The following is a 16,843-nucleotide window of genomic DNA, read 5'->3' on the forward strand; positions in this document are numbered from 1 at the left end:
TTGGACTATCTTTGTATGTTGATCGGACCAAGGGAGGGGGGTTTTTTCCTTAGCCTATCATGCAGGGCTTTGCAAGACAGTTTAAATTAGGATAAAAATCCATAACATAATTTAAACTACCAAGAAATCTTTGAAGTTGGGTTTTTTCCAAAATTTTATCTGGAAACTTTGAAGTGAATGCAAGGGATCTCTCAATTGGAGTAATTGTACCCCGAGAGATGTAATGACCAAGAAATCTAATTTTCGTTTGAAAAAGAGATATCTTAGACTTTGAAACCACTAAACCATTTTTCTTAACAACATAGAAAAACGTTTCTAGGTGTTTAAAATGCTGTTCAATGGAATTTGAAAAGATTAAAACCATCAAAACAGAACTCAAAGAGTTGAAAGAAAAACAACAAAATGATTCTGTTTTGCTTCAAAGCCTGATCCTCAAGCAGAATAGTGATTCTGATTCTGATGAGGAAAATAATTTTCAAAACCTTGAAGTTTCTGAAAATGTTCCTGAAAACTTTATCAATGTTTTAAAGGAAATTACTTCAAGAAAATATTTGATTCAAATAAAGCTTGTTTTCCCTGGTGATTTCCAGATAGAAACCGTCGCGTTGTTTGATACGGGAGCAGACCTCAATTGTATCAACTGCGAATTGGTTCCTAGAAGGTTTCATCAAGAAACCAAAGAAAGGCTGAGACAGATCCTCAACATATATATCACATTCATACATAAAAGTATATAAATAAACTCAAATCTATGGCCTATTCCTAGCCACAAAGATTGAACTAGGTGGCAATCCTATTACTAAAAACTATAGCACTTGGTCTTCAAGCTCCTGCTGGCTCCTTGAGAAATCTCTGGGCCTCCAACAATTATATACTTCTTTAATTATATTAATTATCCTTGGCATACTAAAGGGAGAATACAAAAATTATAGAGCTTGTAAGTCCAAAAATTATATAATAAAATTACACCAAATAAAAAATCCAATCATACTAGTTTTCTAAATCCATAATCATCCTACATGCTAACATTACAAAAATTAGATACAAATGCATAATTTCATCTTTTGGTAATTTTATTTAATTGAAACTCTTTCAATTAAATGCCTTAAATTTAAACACTTTAGATTTAAAAATGCCCTTTTGAAATCTCATTTCAAACATGTGAATTGATTGAAAAATACTATTATCCATTTTATGCAATACATATATAAAAAGTATAATTAATTTTAATTATAAAACAAGCTCTACACAATATTGCAGGTTCTAGAACTCTTCTAAAGGCTATAGTGCCATACGATACTGTGTACAATTGTATGCATAATGTCGTTCAATTGTATATATTGTTGAATCGACACTGTGTATAACCAATCAGCTATGTGGAGAGTCGTCCGGCTCTATGTAGTACCAATAAGCTATGTGCATAACTGAACAATTGTATGAAATGCCAATCGGTTCTAGGAAATATTTATGTATTGTTTTTAATCAAATACACAAAATTTAACATATGAACATATACGTACTTACAGTAATTATGTAAAAATTAGTGTGGCTCTGATACCACTATTAGAAAAAATCTAATTAATACATATAAGAACACAACGGAATAAAAGAAACAGTTTAAACTCAAAAATCTAAATATTACATTCTTGCATATACTAAATTAGACTATATTTCACATAATTAAATTTCTAGATCTATCTTAAAATAATTAAGATTACGTATAATAAAATCTAGTGAAACAAATATTTTAACTTTTCTAGCTTTCTAGCTCTCCAACTATAGAGCTTTTAATATGTCTACACAGATAAATAGGAGCAATGGTGTAGAGATCTAATTTTCTTTTTTGCCAAACCCTTTTCTTAAAGTTAAGAAAAGAAAATTTTAAAACTGTCCTCTTCTACGGCCACTAAAATCTCTAGAGCGTTTTATGCTATTTTTCTACAATTCCTTTTCTATATTATATATGTCTTAAAATGAATCTTTAATATTAATTATTAAATAAGATATTTATTCTAAAATAACTAATATATGCAAAAATAAATTATAATTCCTTTTGATTTTTTACCTGTAATTTGTTTTTAATAAATATATATTTATTATTTAATTTAACTCTTTTTATTTAATTCTAGGCATTTATTACTAACAATTTTTTTATATAAAATTTTAGAGATATAAATTTTCACCATCAACGCTAAATATAAAATTTATAAGTCATGACTAATTACTGTAAGAAATTTAAAATAAAATATATGTTTTAATTAAAATTATTACATATTTTAATCTCTCCTCTTTAAATTCTAAATATATGAAACTTAAATTTTAATCAAATTTTATTAATTAAAAAAATATTTACAATTAAAAATAGCCAAGATACTTATTTAAATAGACTCGAAAGAGCGTTCAATTTCTCAACTGCAATGTAGGTTGAAATACATCTTAACACAACTGAGCTTAATTATATTTTGATAATCTTAACTAATATCATAGCCAATACACTGCAAAAACTGATTTAATAGTTGTTTAGAATATATTTCTCGAGGATAACTATCGAAAGAATTTCTTTTTTGATAGTTGAATAATTTTTTTGTGTATCATTCCAGTGTGCATAAGTAAACTGGACAATACATTTTTTGTTGTTTTGGACTTACTTAAGCATCCCACCATATCCTAGATTTGATGCATCAGTTTCAACAATTTTGAATGCAGATGGATCAGCTAGGTGTAAACATGGTATTTCAGAAACTTGCTTTTTTATGCTTTGGACAATCTTTGTATGCTCATCGGTCCATGCAGAGGGGTTTTTCTTTTACCTATCATGAAGGAACTTTGCAAGACAGTTCAAATTTGGATAAAAATCTATTACATAATTTAAACTACCAAGGAATCTTTGTAATTGTGTTTTTTCCAAAATTTTGTCTGGCAACTTTGAAGTAAATGCTAGAGACCTTTCAATTGGGGTGATAGTTCCCCGGGAGATATAGTGTCCAAGAAATCTAATTTTTGTTTGAAATAAAGATATCTTGGATTTTGAAACCACTAAGCCATTTTTCTTAACAACATAGAAAAATGTCTCAAAGTGTTTGAAATGTTGCTCTAGAGAATTTGAAAATATCAATACATCATCAATGTAGACAATGCAAAACTTTAAATAAGGATTAAAAATGTCATTCATGATTTTTTAAAATTCCAAAGGAGCATTTTTTAATCCGAAGGACATTACATTCCATTCGTACTGGCCAAATGGAACTGTAAAAGCAGTTTTGTACCTGTCTTTTGGATGAATATGGATTTGCCAAAATCCTGATTTCATATCAAACTTTGAAAAAATAAAAGCAAAATGAAGCTTTTGAAGAAGATCTTTTTTGTTTGGAATTGGGCATCTCATCCACTTTAGGGTTTTATTCAAAGGTTTGTAATTAATCACCAACCTAGTTGTTCCTCTTTCTATATCACTATTCTTGTTGACATAGAAAGCTGCACATGACCAGGGGGATCTAGCTTTGGTAATCAAACCTTTTTGCTCTAAATCTTTTATTTCTATTCTATAATGGCTTTCTAGGGTTTCATTCATTTGGATGGGTCTTGCTTTGGTAATGATTTATTTATCAGAAAAATCTTTTTCATATGTTAAGTCTACCATATGTTGTTTTCGTCTCCAAAAAGCATTAGGAAGATTATAACAAACTTCATTTTCAATTTTTTTTTGCAAATCAGAGATTTTTCTTTGGACAAAATCATTTTGAATTTGATTTTGGATCCTTTTCAAACTCATATCTTGTTTCAAATGGAGAAGCTGGGTTTGTTTTCCTTTGATCAAAGCATTTATTTCAAAATTATAAATTGAGTGGGCTTTAATAAGATTGAGATTTCTCTTTTTGGGTTTTTCTATAAAAGGAAAAATAATCTTTGAATCTTTAGCTTTAAGAATAATACCAGCAGTAGTTACTTTGAAAGGAGTAATTAAATTGATAAAGGAGTTCCCAAAATAACTGTTTGCTGAAGATCTTTTGTAAGAATAAAAATATTTTTTAAAGCAATATTATTATTTAGAATTGCAGCTTCAGTTTTTTCCGCAATCCTAATCTTTGAACTATTAGCTGAAGTAAGCCTCTCTTTAGTTACTTGATAATACCTTTTAGGAACCAGCTCATAATTGATACAATTGAGGTTTGCTCCTGTATCAAATAAAGCGATGGTTTCTATTTGGAAATCACCAAGGAAAATGAGTTTTATTTGAATCAAATATTCTCTTTAGGTAATTTCCTTTAAAACATTAATGAAGTTTTCTGGAACACTTTTAGAAACCTCAAGATTTTGAAAATTATTTTTTTCTTTAGAATCAGAATCACTATTCTGTTTGAGAATCAGACTTTGGAGTAAAACAGAATCATTTTGTTGTTTTTCTTTCAAATCTTTGAGCTCAGTTTTGATAGCTTTGATTTCTTTCTGAAGTTCTTGAATGGCAGGAAGAGGGTCTTTTAGCTTTTTCCCTTTATCCAAGATCATAGTAAGATCATAAGTGTTCTTACTAGAAGAGGGGACAAGGGTTTCAGTTTTTAATATTTCTTTTAAAACTTGTTTTTGGATTTGGGGGTCATTAATATGCTTGACGGCTTCAAAAAGAGCTTCTTGTTGCCTAGTGAGCATATTAATATTCTTTGAAATATCTTCAGAATCTGATTCAGAATAATCGGATGAGGTTTTGATTTCATCATTTTGAAACTCTTTCTCACTATTCGAAAATTCTGATTCAGAGGAATCAATAAGAAGAGCTGAGATTTTGCTTAAAACTTCATCTTCTATTTGGAGTTCATGGAGTTTTTTGGAAAACTTGCAATACTTTGAAGTATGGCCCTTCTTGCCACATTTATAGCAAGTAATTTTGCTGAAATCTTTTTTGGAAATTTAGAAGAGGATGGCTTTTTGTAGAAATTTTCTTTGTTTTTGGGAGTCCTTCTATTTTTGAAAAAATATTTTTTCTTAAAAGATTTGGAAAAATCTTCTTTGCATTTTCCTTTACAGGTAGGGGGAGGCTCTATGGGATTATACTCAAACTGGTTACAAAAACTACCTAGTTCTTGCCTAGTCTTCTTCATTTCCCATTTGAGTTGCCTTTGAAGTTTAAGGTCATGGCATATCTTCAATCCTTCTTTCTGGATAAGGCTCACTAATTCACCATAAGTGTAGAAATCATAAGGGATCTGGCCGTTATGGGCTTCTCTTATGGTATTCCTAACTCTTTCACCTAGTATCTTAGGTAAACCGGCTAAAAATTTCTCTTTCTAGAAAGGTTGCCTTGAATCTTCCCTAAGCATGACTCTGGTGAGGAAGGTTTCTTTGTAGGCTTGGAAATTACTAAGCTTTTTACAGGTTAGATTGCTAAGGAGTTCAACATTCTTATCTTTCAGAAGAGAAGGGTCTCCTATGAAGTAGAGGGAAATCGTTAGGATTAAGGTTGACACAACATCCTCAATTGGATTTCCTAGTTCATCTAAGATGGGGATCCCTTCTATTGTGGTTTGGATGACACCTAGGATTTGGAGTTGTTGTGCTTGTGTGAGATGGTAATCCCACCATCCTTTAAGCTGGCCAGAAAATCCAGCTATAAAGAGTTCAGCAATGGCTCTATCAGAGGTACCACTTTGGGTTTTGTAAGCATTGGCTGCCATGGTCATCTGTTGCAAGAGACCAAGGATATTGTATTCTGACATTCCATCTATATTCCATTCATAGACGAAGGAGGCAATGAATCTAGATTGGGTTAGGATATTGTTCCTATTTTTTATTCCTAGATCTGGGGCAGTATTCTTAGGAGTATGCCAGGTCAATCTAGGGGCTTGCCATCCCAATCTGTTGATGTTGGAGGGTTTATCAATGACACTTTCAAGCTCTGAATCATTTGATTCATCGCAATGGGCTTGATCTATAGCACTGATATTCCTACTGCTTTGAGGAGTATCCGGCACTAGATTTTTGGAAGACTCAGAAGTTGCTAATTTGCTAAGCTGTTCTCTGACTACTCTAGCAAACTCAGTTTGCTTTTGAAATTGATCTTGGCTAGGCCTTGAGATTTGGTAGGGTTTGAAGACTGGATTTTTGAGCTTTTCCGATTGGCTTGTCTCTTTTGGATGTTCAGTGTTGGGGATTGGAGAGGTGAAGACTATAGGAGGTTTTTGGATCTGGCTTTCTATCCAACAATTGCTTCCTATTGTGTTAAGATAGGTATTCGAGAAATTGTTCTGCTGAACAATATTCTTGACATTCTTCTCTAGATCTTCTCCTACCAATTTGTAAGGCGTAGCCTCTATTTCATTCTTTCCATAAGGAATAGTTATCTTCCTAAGGGGAGGATGTTCAGACTGGATGGTTTGATTTTCTTCGACCTTCCACTCTGGAGCCTTGTTTCTTACAGTGACAAGACTAATAAGTTTTTCTTTGAAAGGATAAAGAAGACTATTTTCTTTGTAATAAATTTGAAACCAATCAAAAAATTTGATTTAGACTTTGTTTTGAATGCAAAATTGATAGTATCTTTCTTGAATACTGTCTTTTTCTTGTAAAAAATTCTTAAAAAACCAAAGTTTTTTAGAATGGTTTTTCTTTGAATAGAAATCTTCATGTAAAGTCTTTTTATCAATTTGAAAATCTTTTGAAATCATTTTGATCTCTGCTTCTAGATTTTGTGTTATTGCAGATGGTGATGGTGAAGAGGGGGTAGACTTACCATATGAAAAAGATTTTTCTAATAAACAAATCCCTACCAAAGCAAGACCCATCCAAATGAATGAAACCCTAGAAAACCATTGTAGAATAGAAATAAAAGATTTAGAGTAAAAATGTTTGATTACCAAATCTAGATCCCCCTGGTTATGTGCAGCTTTCTATGTCAACAAGAATAGTGAGATAGAAAGAGGAACACCTAGGTTGGTGATTAATTACAAACGTTTGAATAAAGCCCTAAAGTGGATCAGATACCCAATTCCAAACAAAAAAGATCTTCTTCAAAAGTTTCATTCTGCTTTTATTTTTTCAAAGTTTGATATGAAATCAGGATTTTGGCAAATCCAGATTCATCAAAAGACAGGTACAAAACTGCTTTTATAGTTCCATTTGGCCAGTACGAATGGAATGTAATGCCCTTCGGATTAAAAAATGCACCTTCTGAATTTCAAAAAATCATGAATGACATTTTCAATCCTTATTCAAAGTTTTTCATTGTCTACATTGATGATGTATGATATTTTCAAATTCTCTAGAGCAACATTTCAAACACTTGGAGACATTTTTCTATGTTGTTAAGAAAAATGGTTTAGTGGTTTCAAAATCCAAGATATCTTTATTTCAAACAAAAATTAGATTTCTTGGACACTATATCTCCCAGTTAACTATCACCCCAATTGAAAGGTCTCTAGCATTTACTTCAAAGTTTCCAGATAAAATTTTGGAAAAAACACAATTACAAAGATTTCTTAGTAGTTTAAATTATGTAATGGATTTTTATCCAAATTTGAACTGTCTTGCAAAGCCCCTTCATGATAGGTTAAAGAAAAACCCCCCTGCATGGACCGATGAGCATACAAAGATTGTCCAAAGCATAAAAAAGCAAGTTTCTGAAATACCATGTTTACACCTAGCTGATCCATCTGCATTCAAGATTGTTGAAACTGATGCATCAAATCTAGGATATGGTGGGATTCTTAAGCAAGTCCAAAACAACAAAGAATGTATTGTCTAATTTACTTCTGCACACTGGAATGATACACAAAAAAATTATTCAACTATCAAAAAAGAAATTCTTTCAATAGTATTATGCATTTTAAAATTTCAAAGCGATCTTTTAAACCAAAAATTTCTTTTAAGGATTGATTGTAAATCTGCTAAAGAAGTTTTACAAAAAGATGTTCAAAACATAGCTTCAAAACAAATTTTTGCTAGATGGCAAGCCATTCTTTCTGTTTTTGACTTTGAAATCGAATACATAAGAGGAGATTCGAATTCAATTCCAGACTTTCTAACCATAGAGTTTCTTCAAAAACAGGAGTGAAAATGCCAAGAAAATCAAAAGCAAAAGAAGAAAAATCGACAGCAAGTTCAAAGCCTGTCGAAAGTCCAAAGAAGAAAATTTTGCCTTCTTCTTCAAAGCCCATCAGAACTTGGACCGAAATCATCCAGGAAGAAATTGACCAAAGCAAGGCCGATTCGGCCCAACAACAGTTGCAAATTCAGGAATGGTTTGCACAGCAAGATCCTGAATTCTTGAAAAGGGTCGAAGAATATTCAAAGCAGTTGATACAACTTCAACCCGAAGCATCTCCAAAGTCATCCTCCTCTTCCAACAAGGGTAAAGGTATACTTTCTATCCCTCTTTCAAAACCTGAGATAGAAATTTTCCCTCAAAATCTATCTCAAAGCTTTAAAAGTATTTCAAAGCCCAACTCTCAAGAAATAATTTTGTCACAAACAAAACTTTTTAAATCCAACGAATATATAGAAAAGCAAAATTATCAAAATATTTTGACTATTGAGGAAGGATTCTGTACAGAAAGCCCCTCAAAACTCATTTCAAAGATTTTCCCTCCAGGATGGTATTTCAAACCTTGGAATATTTCAAAGCCTCAATCCTACTACTAGTCTATCCTTGAGGTAACTGGTTCTGCAAAGTTCAAACACTTCAAAAAACACAAAGACCATAAAGACCCTGCATATTCCACATGCACTATACAAAGAATCCTCCACCCTACAGATTGGGGAATGGATTTACACTCTTCAAGATCTTTCCCAACTTCCCTCCAAAGAACCTACCCATCAAGTCTAAACACTTCCTTCAACTATTGGGATTACCAACAAGCTTGGTTTAATACCTTTTTCTTCAAAACGAAGGACAAAGCCATTCTTGGCTTTTCTACTTCGATACAAGCTCAATCCAAACTTCAAAGATCCCCTATTGGTTTAAATAATGGTGGAATTTTTATGGCAATGTTCCTGAGACCATAATTCCAGAAGTTCTACCTCTGTTTAACCTTTTCAAAGCCCACTACAAATCAAACAAAATAGAAAGACGTTTTCCCTCGTTACTTCTATTTTGTTCAAACTTTTTTCTCCCCTGGGTATGTGTTTGGTATTTCCATTTCAATCAAGCAGCAGATGGAGAAATCATCCTTACCCGAAGGTTCAAAGTCAAATGGTGGGGTAAATTTAACCACCAAGAAAAATTATCACTAAAGTTGGTACAAAATTTTCTTTCAAAAAATAGCTTCTTGCCACCTCCGAAAGAACAAACCACTTTCTTGGCACAGAAGTCCTTCATAATTCCAAAGCTAGCAGTGGCTCAGACAGAAGACGATTTCTTATAGTTGATCAAACAATTGTCGGAAACCGCCTCTTCCAAAGGAAAATCAAAAGCCTCATCTTCCTCTTCCAGCACCAACTCGGCAGCAATAGACCTAGATGGTGACTCAAACGAAGATGACTGTTTTGGAATTTTCAAGCCCATTAAATGACACCTTTGTAAAGCCCTTGGATTGAAAACAAGAAATGGCAGCCTAAAATATTTATGTAATGGGCCAAAAGCCCAAAATAAAAAAAAGTCTTTTAAAAAGAAAAAAAGAAAGAAGACAAAAGAAAAGTAAAAAGAAAAAAGAAAGAAGACAAAAGAAAAGCAAAAGATTCTTTTTCAAAGCATGGCCGACAATTTCTATAAAAGGAATGAAGCATCTTACTCCATTATCACAAGACTACAAGAAGAAGTGGAGCCCCCTTTATAACACTAAGTAGAACATCCAAAGCTTCAAGAAGAGCATCCAAAGCTTCAAGACCTCTATAAATAGAGGAGTTTCCCTTAGAAGAGATCAGACTGAAAAATACGAAGAACCTCTTGTATTCTTCAAGTCACACAAAGAAGAAATATAGTGAGAAAAGAGAGAGTATAGTGTGAGAGTGATAGTGAGAAGAAACACTTTCCTCTTATATTCAATTTCTCCTCTTATAAGTTATATTTCTTTAGTTTAAAGCTTTCATTTTAAAGATTTTTCCAAAGTTTGTATATTTGTTCAAAGTTTGTGTTCAAAGTTTGTATCTATCAATAAATTTTATCTTCTTATTTACCATTTTTAAGATTTAACAAGTGTATGCTCTGTGCTTGCCTCGTTTGAGGATACTGCACATCAGAAACTTGTTGATCTAATTTGTTTCTCTATCTTGGTATATATATATATATATATATATAATTTATTTATCTTCCAACTATCAGTATTATTCAAGATACTTGCACTGGTAGAAAGGCCTATTAGGCAAGCGGCATTGCATTGGCTGTATAGCCAACTGCCCATAAGCTCAATGAATGAAAAAGTCTTTAGCTATATATATCATATCACATTAAGCTATTGAATCTATAAACAAAACTCACCAAAACTTATTTCTATCTTCTACAAACTTGCTGGAAACATGCAATCGCGATCAAGCAATACCAGTAAGATCACCCATGATTTCTTTCCCTTCTCCAAAATACATGAAGATGGCTACATAGAAAGATATGTACCTATTCAGAAAAACCCACCTTTTGATGAATCCTACACAGGTGTTAGGTCCAAAGATGTGGTTATATCACTCCAACCTGCAATTTCTACTCGTATTTTCATACCTAAAATTCACAACCCAAATATCCAACTCCTTGTTCTTATTTACTTTCATGGTGCACTAAGATCAGCTTTCGACCCACTTTACCATAAATCGTATCCTCTCTTGTCAAAGAAGCTAATGTCATTGCTGTCTCAGTTGAGTGCAGGCTAGCTCCAGAGCATCCAATACCTACATGCTATGACGATTCTTGGGCAGCCATGCAATGGGTAGCTGCCCATGCAAATGGATATGGTCAAGAACCATGGTTGAATAATCATGGAGATTTAGGGAGAGTTTTCATGGGAGGTGATGACACAAATTCTAACTCTTAAAATAAAGGTAAATCTAAAAATTATTATTACTAAAAAAAAGATAATACAAAGAAACTGAAATATGAAGTGCTGCACTGCTACTGCAATTTACTAATAGTAAGACATCTATTTGAACTAAAATAATTCCTATAAAGACTTAACTAATTTTCCCAAGAGTAGCTAACGTACAACTGATTTATTTGCACAAATAAAGGACCAAAATAAGCTAACATACTCCTATTAAAAATGAATAACTTAAGAAGTTCAAACCAGCAATAACTTGCACTAAATTCTGACAGCCTCCCTTATTGCAAACTTATTTCTCAATAACTCCAAGAGCCTTGCGAAAAGCTTCAAACTTAGCTTTGGCAAGTGCTTTAGTAAATATGTCTGCAACTTGCTTATCGGTTTGTATTTTCTGCAACTCAATCTCTTGAGACAACACTTTCTCACGAACAAAGTGGTAATAGGTATCAATGTGCTTGGAACGAGCATGAAACACTGGATTACTTGCAAGTTTTATTGCACTTTCATTATCACAATAAATTTGAATTGGATGGCTGTGAGTAGTCACCATTTCTTGAATAAGTCTCCTTAGCCACAAACATTCTTGAGTAGCCATTGTAGCTGCTATATATTCTGCCTCACAATTAGAAAGAGCAACTGTAGATTGTTTTTTACTACACCAGGAAATCGCAGCAGAACCTATTATAAAACAGAAACCTGATGTGGAGCGTCTGTCATTCACGTCACCGGCCCAATCTGCATCTATAAAGCCACTCAAGGAAAATGACTTAGATTGCTCATACATTAATCTATAACTTAGAGTGCCCTTGATGTAACAAAAGAATCCTTTTTGTTGCAGTCAAATGAATCTCACATGGCTGATCCATAAATTGAGAAATTCCAAAAATGCAATATCAGGTCTTGTGATAGTTAAATAAAATAAACTACCAATAATTTAATGAAAAAATGTTGCATCTTCCAATGACTTTCCTGCATTTTTAGCTAACTTGAGATTAGGTTCCATAGGAGTAGTTTTTACTCTTGAATTTCCCATACAAAACCTCTGCAATAAACTAGATGCATATCCTTTTTGAGAGACAAAATAACCATCACATTTTTCAATTTCCAAACCAAGGAAACAACTAGCTTCTCCTAAACTTTTCATTTCAAGACGAATCGACAAAGCATCTTAAAGACAATTAATTTCAGCAATATCATCACGAGTAATAATCATATCATCAACATAAAGCAAGAGCAAGGTGCGTTCAGTGAGTGTTCTCTTAATAAATAGGCTCGGATCAACACTTAAAGATTTAAAACCACAAAAATCAAGATATTAAGCAATTTTACCAAACCAAGCACGAGGAGCTTGCTTGAGACCATAGCGCATTCTTAAGTCTGCACACGTAATCAGGATATTCCTTAGAGACAAATCCTTGTGGCTGCTCCATAAAAATGTCACGATCCAACTCTCCGTAAAGGAAAGCATTTTTTACATCGAGTTGTCATAATTTCCAGCCTTTACTAACAGCTAAAAAAAAATTCCCCGAACTGTTACCATCCTTGCAACCGGACTAAAAGTCTCATCATAGTCTCAGTCATATTGTTGAGAAAAACCACGAGCAACAAGACGAGCTTTATATCTTCAATCATACCATCAGCCTTTTTCTTCAACTTGTAAACCCACTTACAAGTAATTAAATCGGCATCATACAACTTTAGTACAAGCTCCCGGGTGTCATTCTTTTTAAGTGTTGAAATTTCATCCATCATTTTCCCATTTTGAAATGCCTTTAGCTTCACTGTACAACTTTGGCTCATTTTCATAAGTATCTCCCATAAAAGAAAAACAAGACAAAATAAAAAATTGATTCATTTCAACTACAAGTGACCTGATAGCTTTTTCTGTCTCGGAGGATTTTTTCTTATGGCAGCTTCAATATTTGTGATTGCCTCTGTATTTTCCTCAGCTTGAATGCCTCTCTCAATTGAAGAATTACTTATTCCTAATGTAGAGTCATCAAGAAAGAGTGCAAGAGTAGTTGTACTTCTACTGCCATTTGCATAATCTTTGTAACATGAAACTTCATCGAACACCACATCACGAGAAATAATAACCTTCTTTGTTTCCAAACCCATACATCTCCAACCCTTCCTATGAGTATCATAGCCAACAAAAATGCATTTCTTAGCCTTTGGGTCAAGCTTAGTTCGATTATGTTTCAATACATGAACATAACAAATAGACCCAAAAATATGAAAATAACTCACATTGGGTTTACGATGATAGAGCTGCTTAAATAGTGATGATTATGTCCCTGGCCATAAAGGCAGCCGATTACGACATGGAAAGCAGTTTGAAAAGCTGCTGCCCATAACTCTCTTAGAAGACTCCTCGCATGTAACCAAGACAAACAAACTGATGTAAGATGAGCTAACTTGCGCTCAGCCACCCCATTTTGCAGCGGGGTTTCTGGACAAGTCATTTGACGCTGAATTCCATGCTCTCTACAGTAATCCATAAAATCCATTGATAAAAATTCCCCTCCATTATCCGTCCGCAAGTACTTGATTTGCAACCCAAATTCGTTTTCTACATCATGCTTAAACTGGATAAACTTAGAAAATGCTTCACTTTTGTATTCTAAAAAGTATACCCAGCTGAAACGAGAGAAATCATCCACAATTACCATCACATAATGAAGGCCAGTATAGCTTGCTGTCCTCGTTGGTCCCAAAAGATCGGAATGAACTAATTCCAATGCTGCGAAAGCTCTACTTTTGAACTTGAGAAAGGAAGATGATGAGATTTTCCATATTGGCAACCCGGACAAATCTTGTCATGCTGAATATCTTTATAAACAGGAACACCATCTAGAAGTTGGTTTGTGGATATTTTCTGCAGCAACTGAAAGCCCACATGACCCAAGCGAGCATGCCAAAGCATTGAGCTTGCATTATCACTAGCCTTTTTGACATATTCATCACTTGCAGATAAAACATACAAAGATTCCTTCCTTTTTCCACAAAACAGAACATCAGCAGCAATATGTTTTATATTAGAAAGAATTTGAACGTCTTTAGGACCAAAAAGAACATATCTTCCTAAATCTGTTATTTGCGATACAGAAGAAAGATTTTTCTTTAAACCAGGAACATAATAAACGTCCTTGAGAAGAACACTCCCATCATCAAATCTCCTTCTTTCATCACAAGATGTAGTGAATTATCAGCTGTCACAATGACCTTCTTCTTATGATGTGGACGAACATCAGATAGAAGAGTTTCATTCCCAGTTGCATGATGAGAACAACCAGAATCGACAATCCATTCCTCGTTGTAATCAACAAAAGCATGAGCATCTGGAGACACATCATCTTGATGCACAGCTGAAGTCACATTTGTTGGCTGGTCAAGAACCTCAATGGATAAACATTGTTCCTAAGATGGATCTGGAAACTCGCTGCTTTCATGTACAACATTTGCTTCTGTTTCTTGCATTTTGACTCGGCAATTTGACTTAATATGGCCTGGCTTCCCCCATCGATCGCACACCACTTTCACCCGACAATCTCATTTGAGATCTCCAAGTTTTCCACACCTTAACAAGCTTTAGATGATTTCTTTGATGATTCCTCAGTTTTAGACTGATTTCTATCACTTGATGAAGGCTTTGAATAGGAATTCTTTCTCCTTTGATCTTTGACATACAACACATCTTCTGATTTTGGAGAAAGCTTGTTGTTGTTGGTCATTTGCTTAATCAATGCTTCCTGATTAGAAAATAAATTTTCTAATTCAATAATTGAAGGCTGATTTGCCCACTCTTGTATTGAAGAAACAAAAGGCATCATATCTTTTCGTAGTCCATGAATAAGATACTGTGGCAATCGTGCATCACTCACTGGCTCCTCCGCATTTGATTTTGAAATTTCAGAACACAAATTCTTTACTTTCAAGAAATATTCTTCAATAGAAAAATTACCTTGAGTTACCACAGCTAGTTCATTCTCAAGAAATTGCAATCGAGCTGTATTTTTCTTAGTAAACAATTTTTGAAGTGTCTCCCACACTTGCTTTGGTGACTTCAAATCACAAACATGATCAATGTATTCCTTGTTGATCGCAGTTCGTAAAGCAAATAGAGCTTTGCCATACTTGATCTTCCATTTTTGGCGTCAGTCAGCATTCTGTGGAGTATTTGCTGGGATTATTGTTTCATCACCTTCAATAAGATCCTACAAATCCTGCCCCTGTAGAAAAGCTTCCATACATAATTTCCAGTAATTATAATTATTACCAACAAGCTTTTCTATAGCTATATTCGAAGACGCACTTCCACCATTCATCTTGGTTGAGTAATAATATCAAATACTTGATTATCAGCAGGCTCTGATACCAAATGACACAAATTCTAACTCTCAAAATGAAGATAAATCTGAAAATTATTATTATTAAAAAAAAGATAGTACAAAGAAACTAAAATATGAAGTGTTGCACTGCTACTACATCTGAAATATGAAGTGTTACACTGCTACTGCAATTTACTAACAGTAAAACATCTATTTAAACTAAAATAATTCCTATAAAGACTCAACTAATTTGCCCAAGAGTAGCTAACGTACAACTAATTTATTTGCACAAATAAAGGACCAAAATAAGTTAACAGACTCCTATTAAAAATGAATAACTTGACAAGTTCAAACCAGCAATAAGTTGCACTAAATTTTGACATGGTGATAGTTCTGGAGCAAATATATCATACAATTTAGCAGTGAGGATTGGCTTATCTGGGCTAGCAGGATTCAAGTTAGAAAGGATTATTTTAGTACACCCTATATTTATGGGTTTGGATAAGCTAGATAGAATATTGTTATACATGTGCCCTAAAAATGATGGATTGGAGGATGCTAGGATAAAAACAAGGAGGATCTTGCTAAAATTGGGTGTAAGAGGATAATAGTGTTTGTAATTGCCAAAGGTAAATTAGGCAATGTTGGTGAGTCTTTCTATCAGGAGTTGAAAGAAGAGTGAATGGAAGGGAAAGGCAAAGATTGTAATAAACGAAGGGGTAGGCCATATGTTTCATTTGTTCAAGCCAAAGTCTGAGCAGGCTTTATTTCTTATGAAAGAAATTGTTTCTTTCATTAATATCCAAGAAGAGGTGGTTTTGAAAAGCATGATTTCATGATATTTCTAAAATTATTGCTTTCTTCTTTTTATCTTTCTCCCTTTGTTCCTTTAGTATTTCTTCTTCTTCTTTTGTTTCCTCCCATGACAACTATCAACACAGGAAACCATTACCAACTTAACTAAAAGTTTAGGAAAATTATAGCTTTCAATCTTCTACTCAAACATTATTTTTTGTTGGATATTATTGTAGGAATCATTTGAGGAAGATCTTAAATATCATAATTGGAGGGAAAAACAGACTCTTCTTTTGGTGATTATACTATTATTAATTAATCTATTGATAATATAAGGAATAGTAAAAAAAATTGATGTCGTGAGAATCGACACTAGTTATAAAACTGAAAAATATAGCAATATATTATATTTGAATTTTAATAAATAGACTTATTAAATTGCAATTTGATAGTCAAATGATAAAATTATTAGTTATTAAACTTTAAATTTATATTATCAAATATGAGCAACATAATAATAGTGATTGATCAGAATGAAGATGGTTAAGTTATTGCAAATTAAAATTTTCTAACGGCGAGATATATATTTTTTATCATGATTTCTAATTATATATATAATCTTAAAAATTACATATTTAGTATTATAAAATAATAAAACTACAAATTATTTGTAGGGTCTTTATTTAGTTAAGTAATACCTTAAGAAATCAACAAAGTACCTACTGACTTTTACCTATCCTTTCTAATTTTGATAGGTGATTT

The 16,843-nt window shown here is 33.0% G+C and overlaps 1 pseudogene; it reads left to right on the forward strand.

Annotated features, from left to right (window-relative positions):
* The first annotated feature begins 10,443 nt into the window (after nt 1-10,443).
* Nucleotides 10,444-16,125, forward strand: LOC107262078 (annotated as a pseudogene).
* The last annotated feature ends 718 nt before the right edge of the window (nt 16,126-16,843 follow it).

Source organism: Ricinus communis, chromosome 3 (genome assembly GCF_019578655.1).
Source record: "Ricinus communis isolate WT05 ecotype wild-type chromosome 3, ASM1957865v1, whole genome shotgun sequence".
NCBI lineage: Eukaryota > Viridiplantae > Streptophyta > Magnoliopsida > Malpighiales > Euphorbiaceae > Ricinus > Ricinus communis.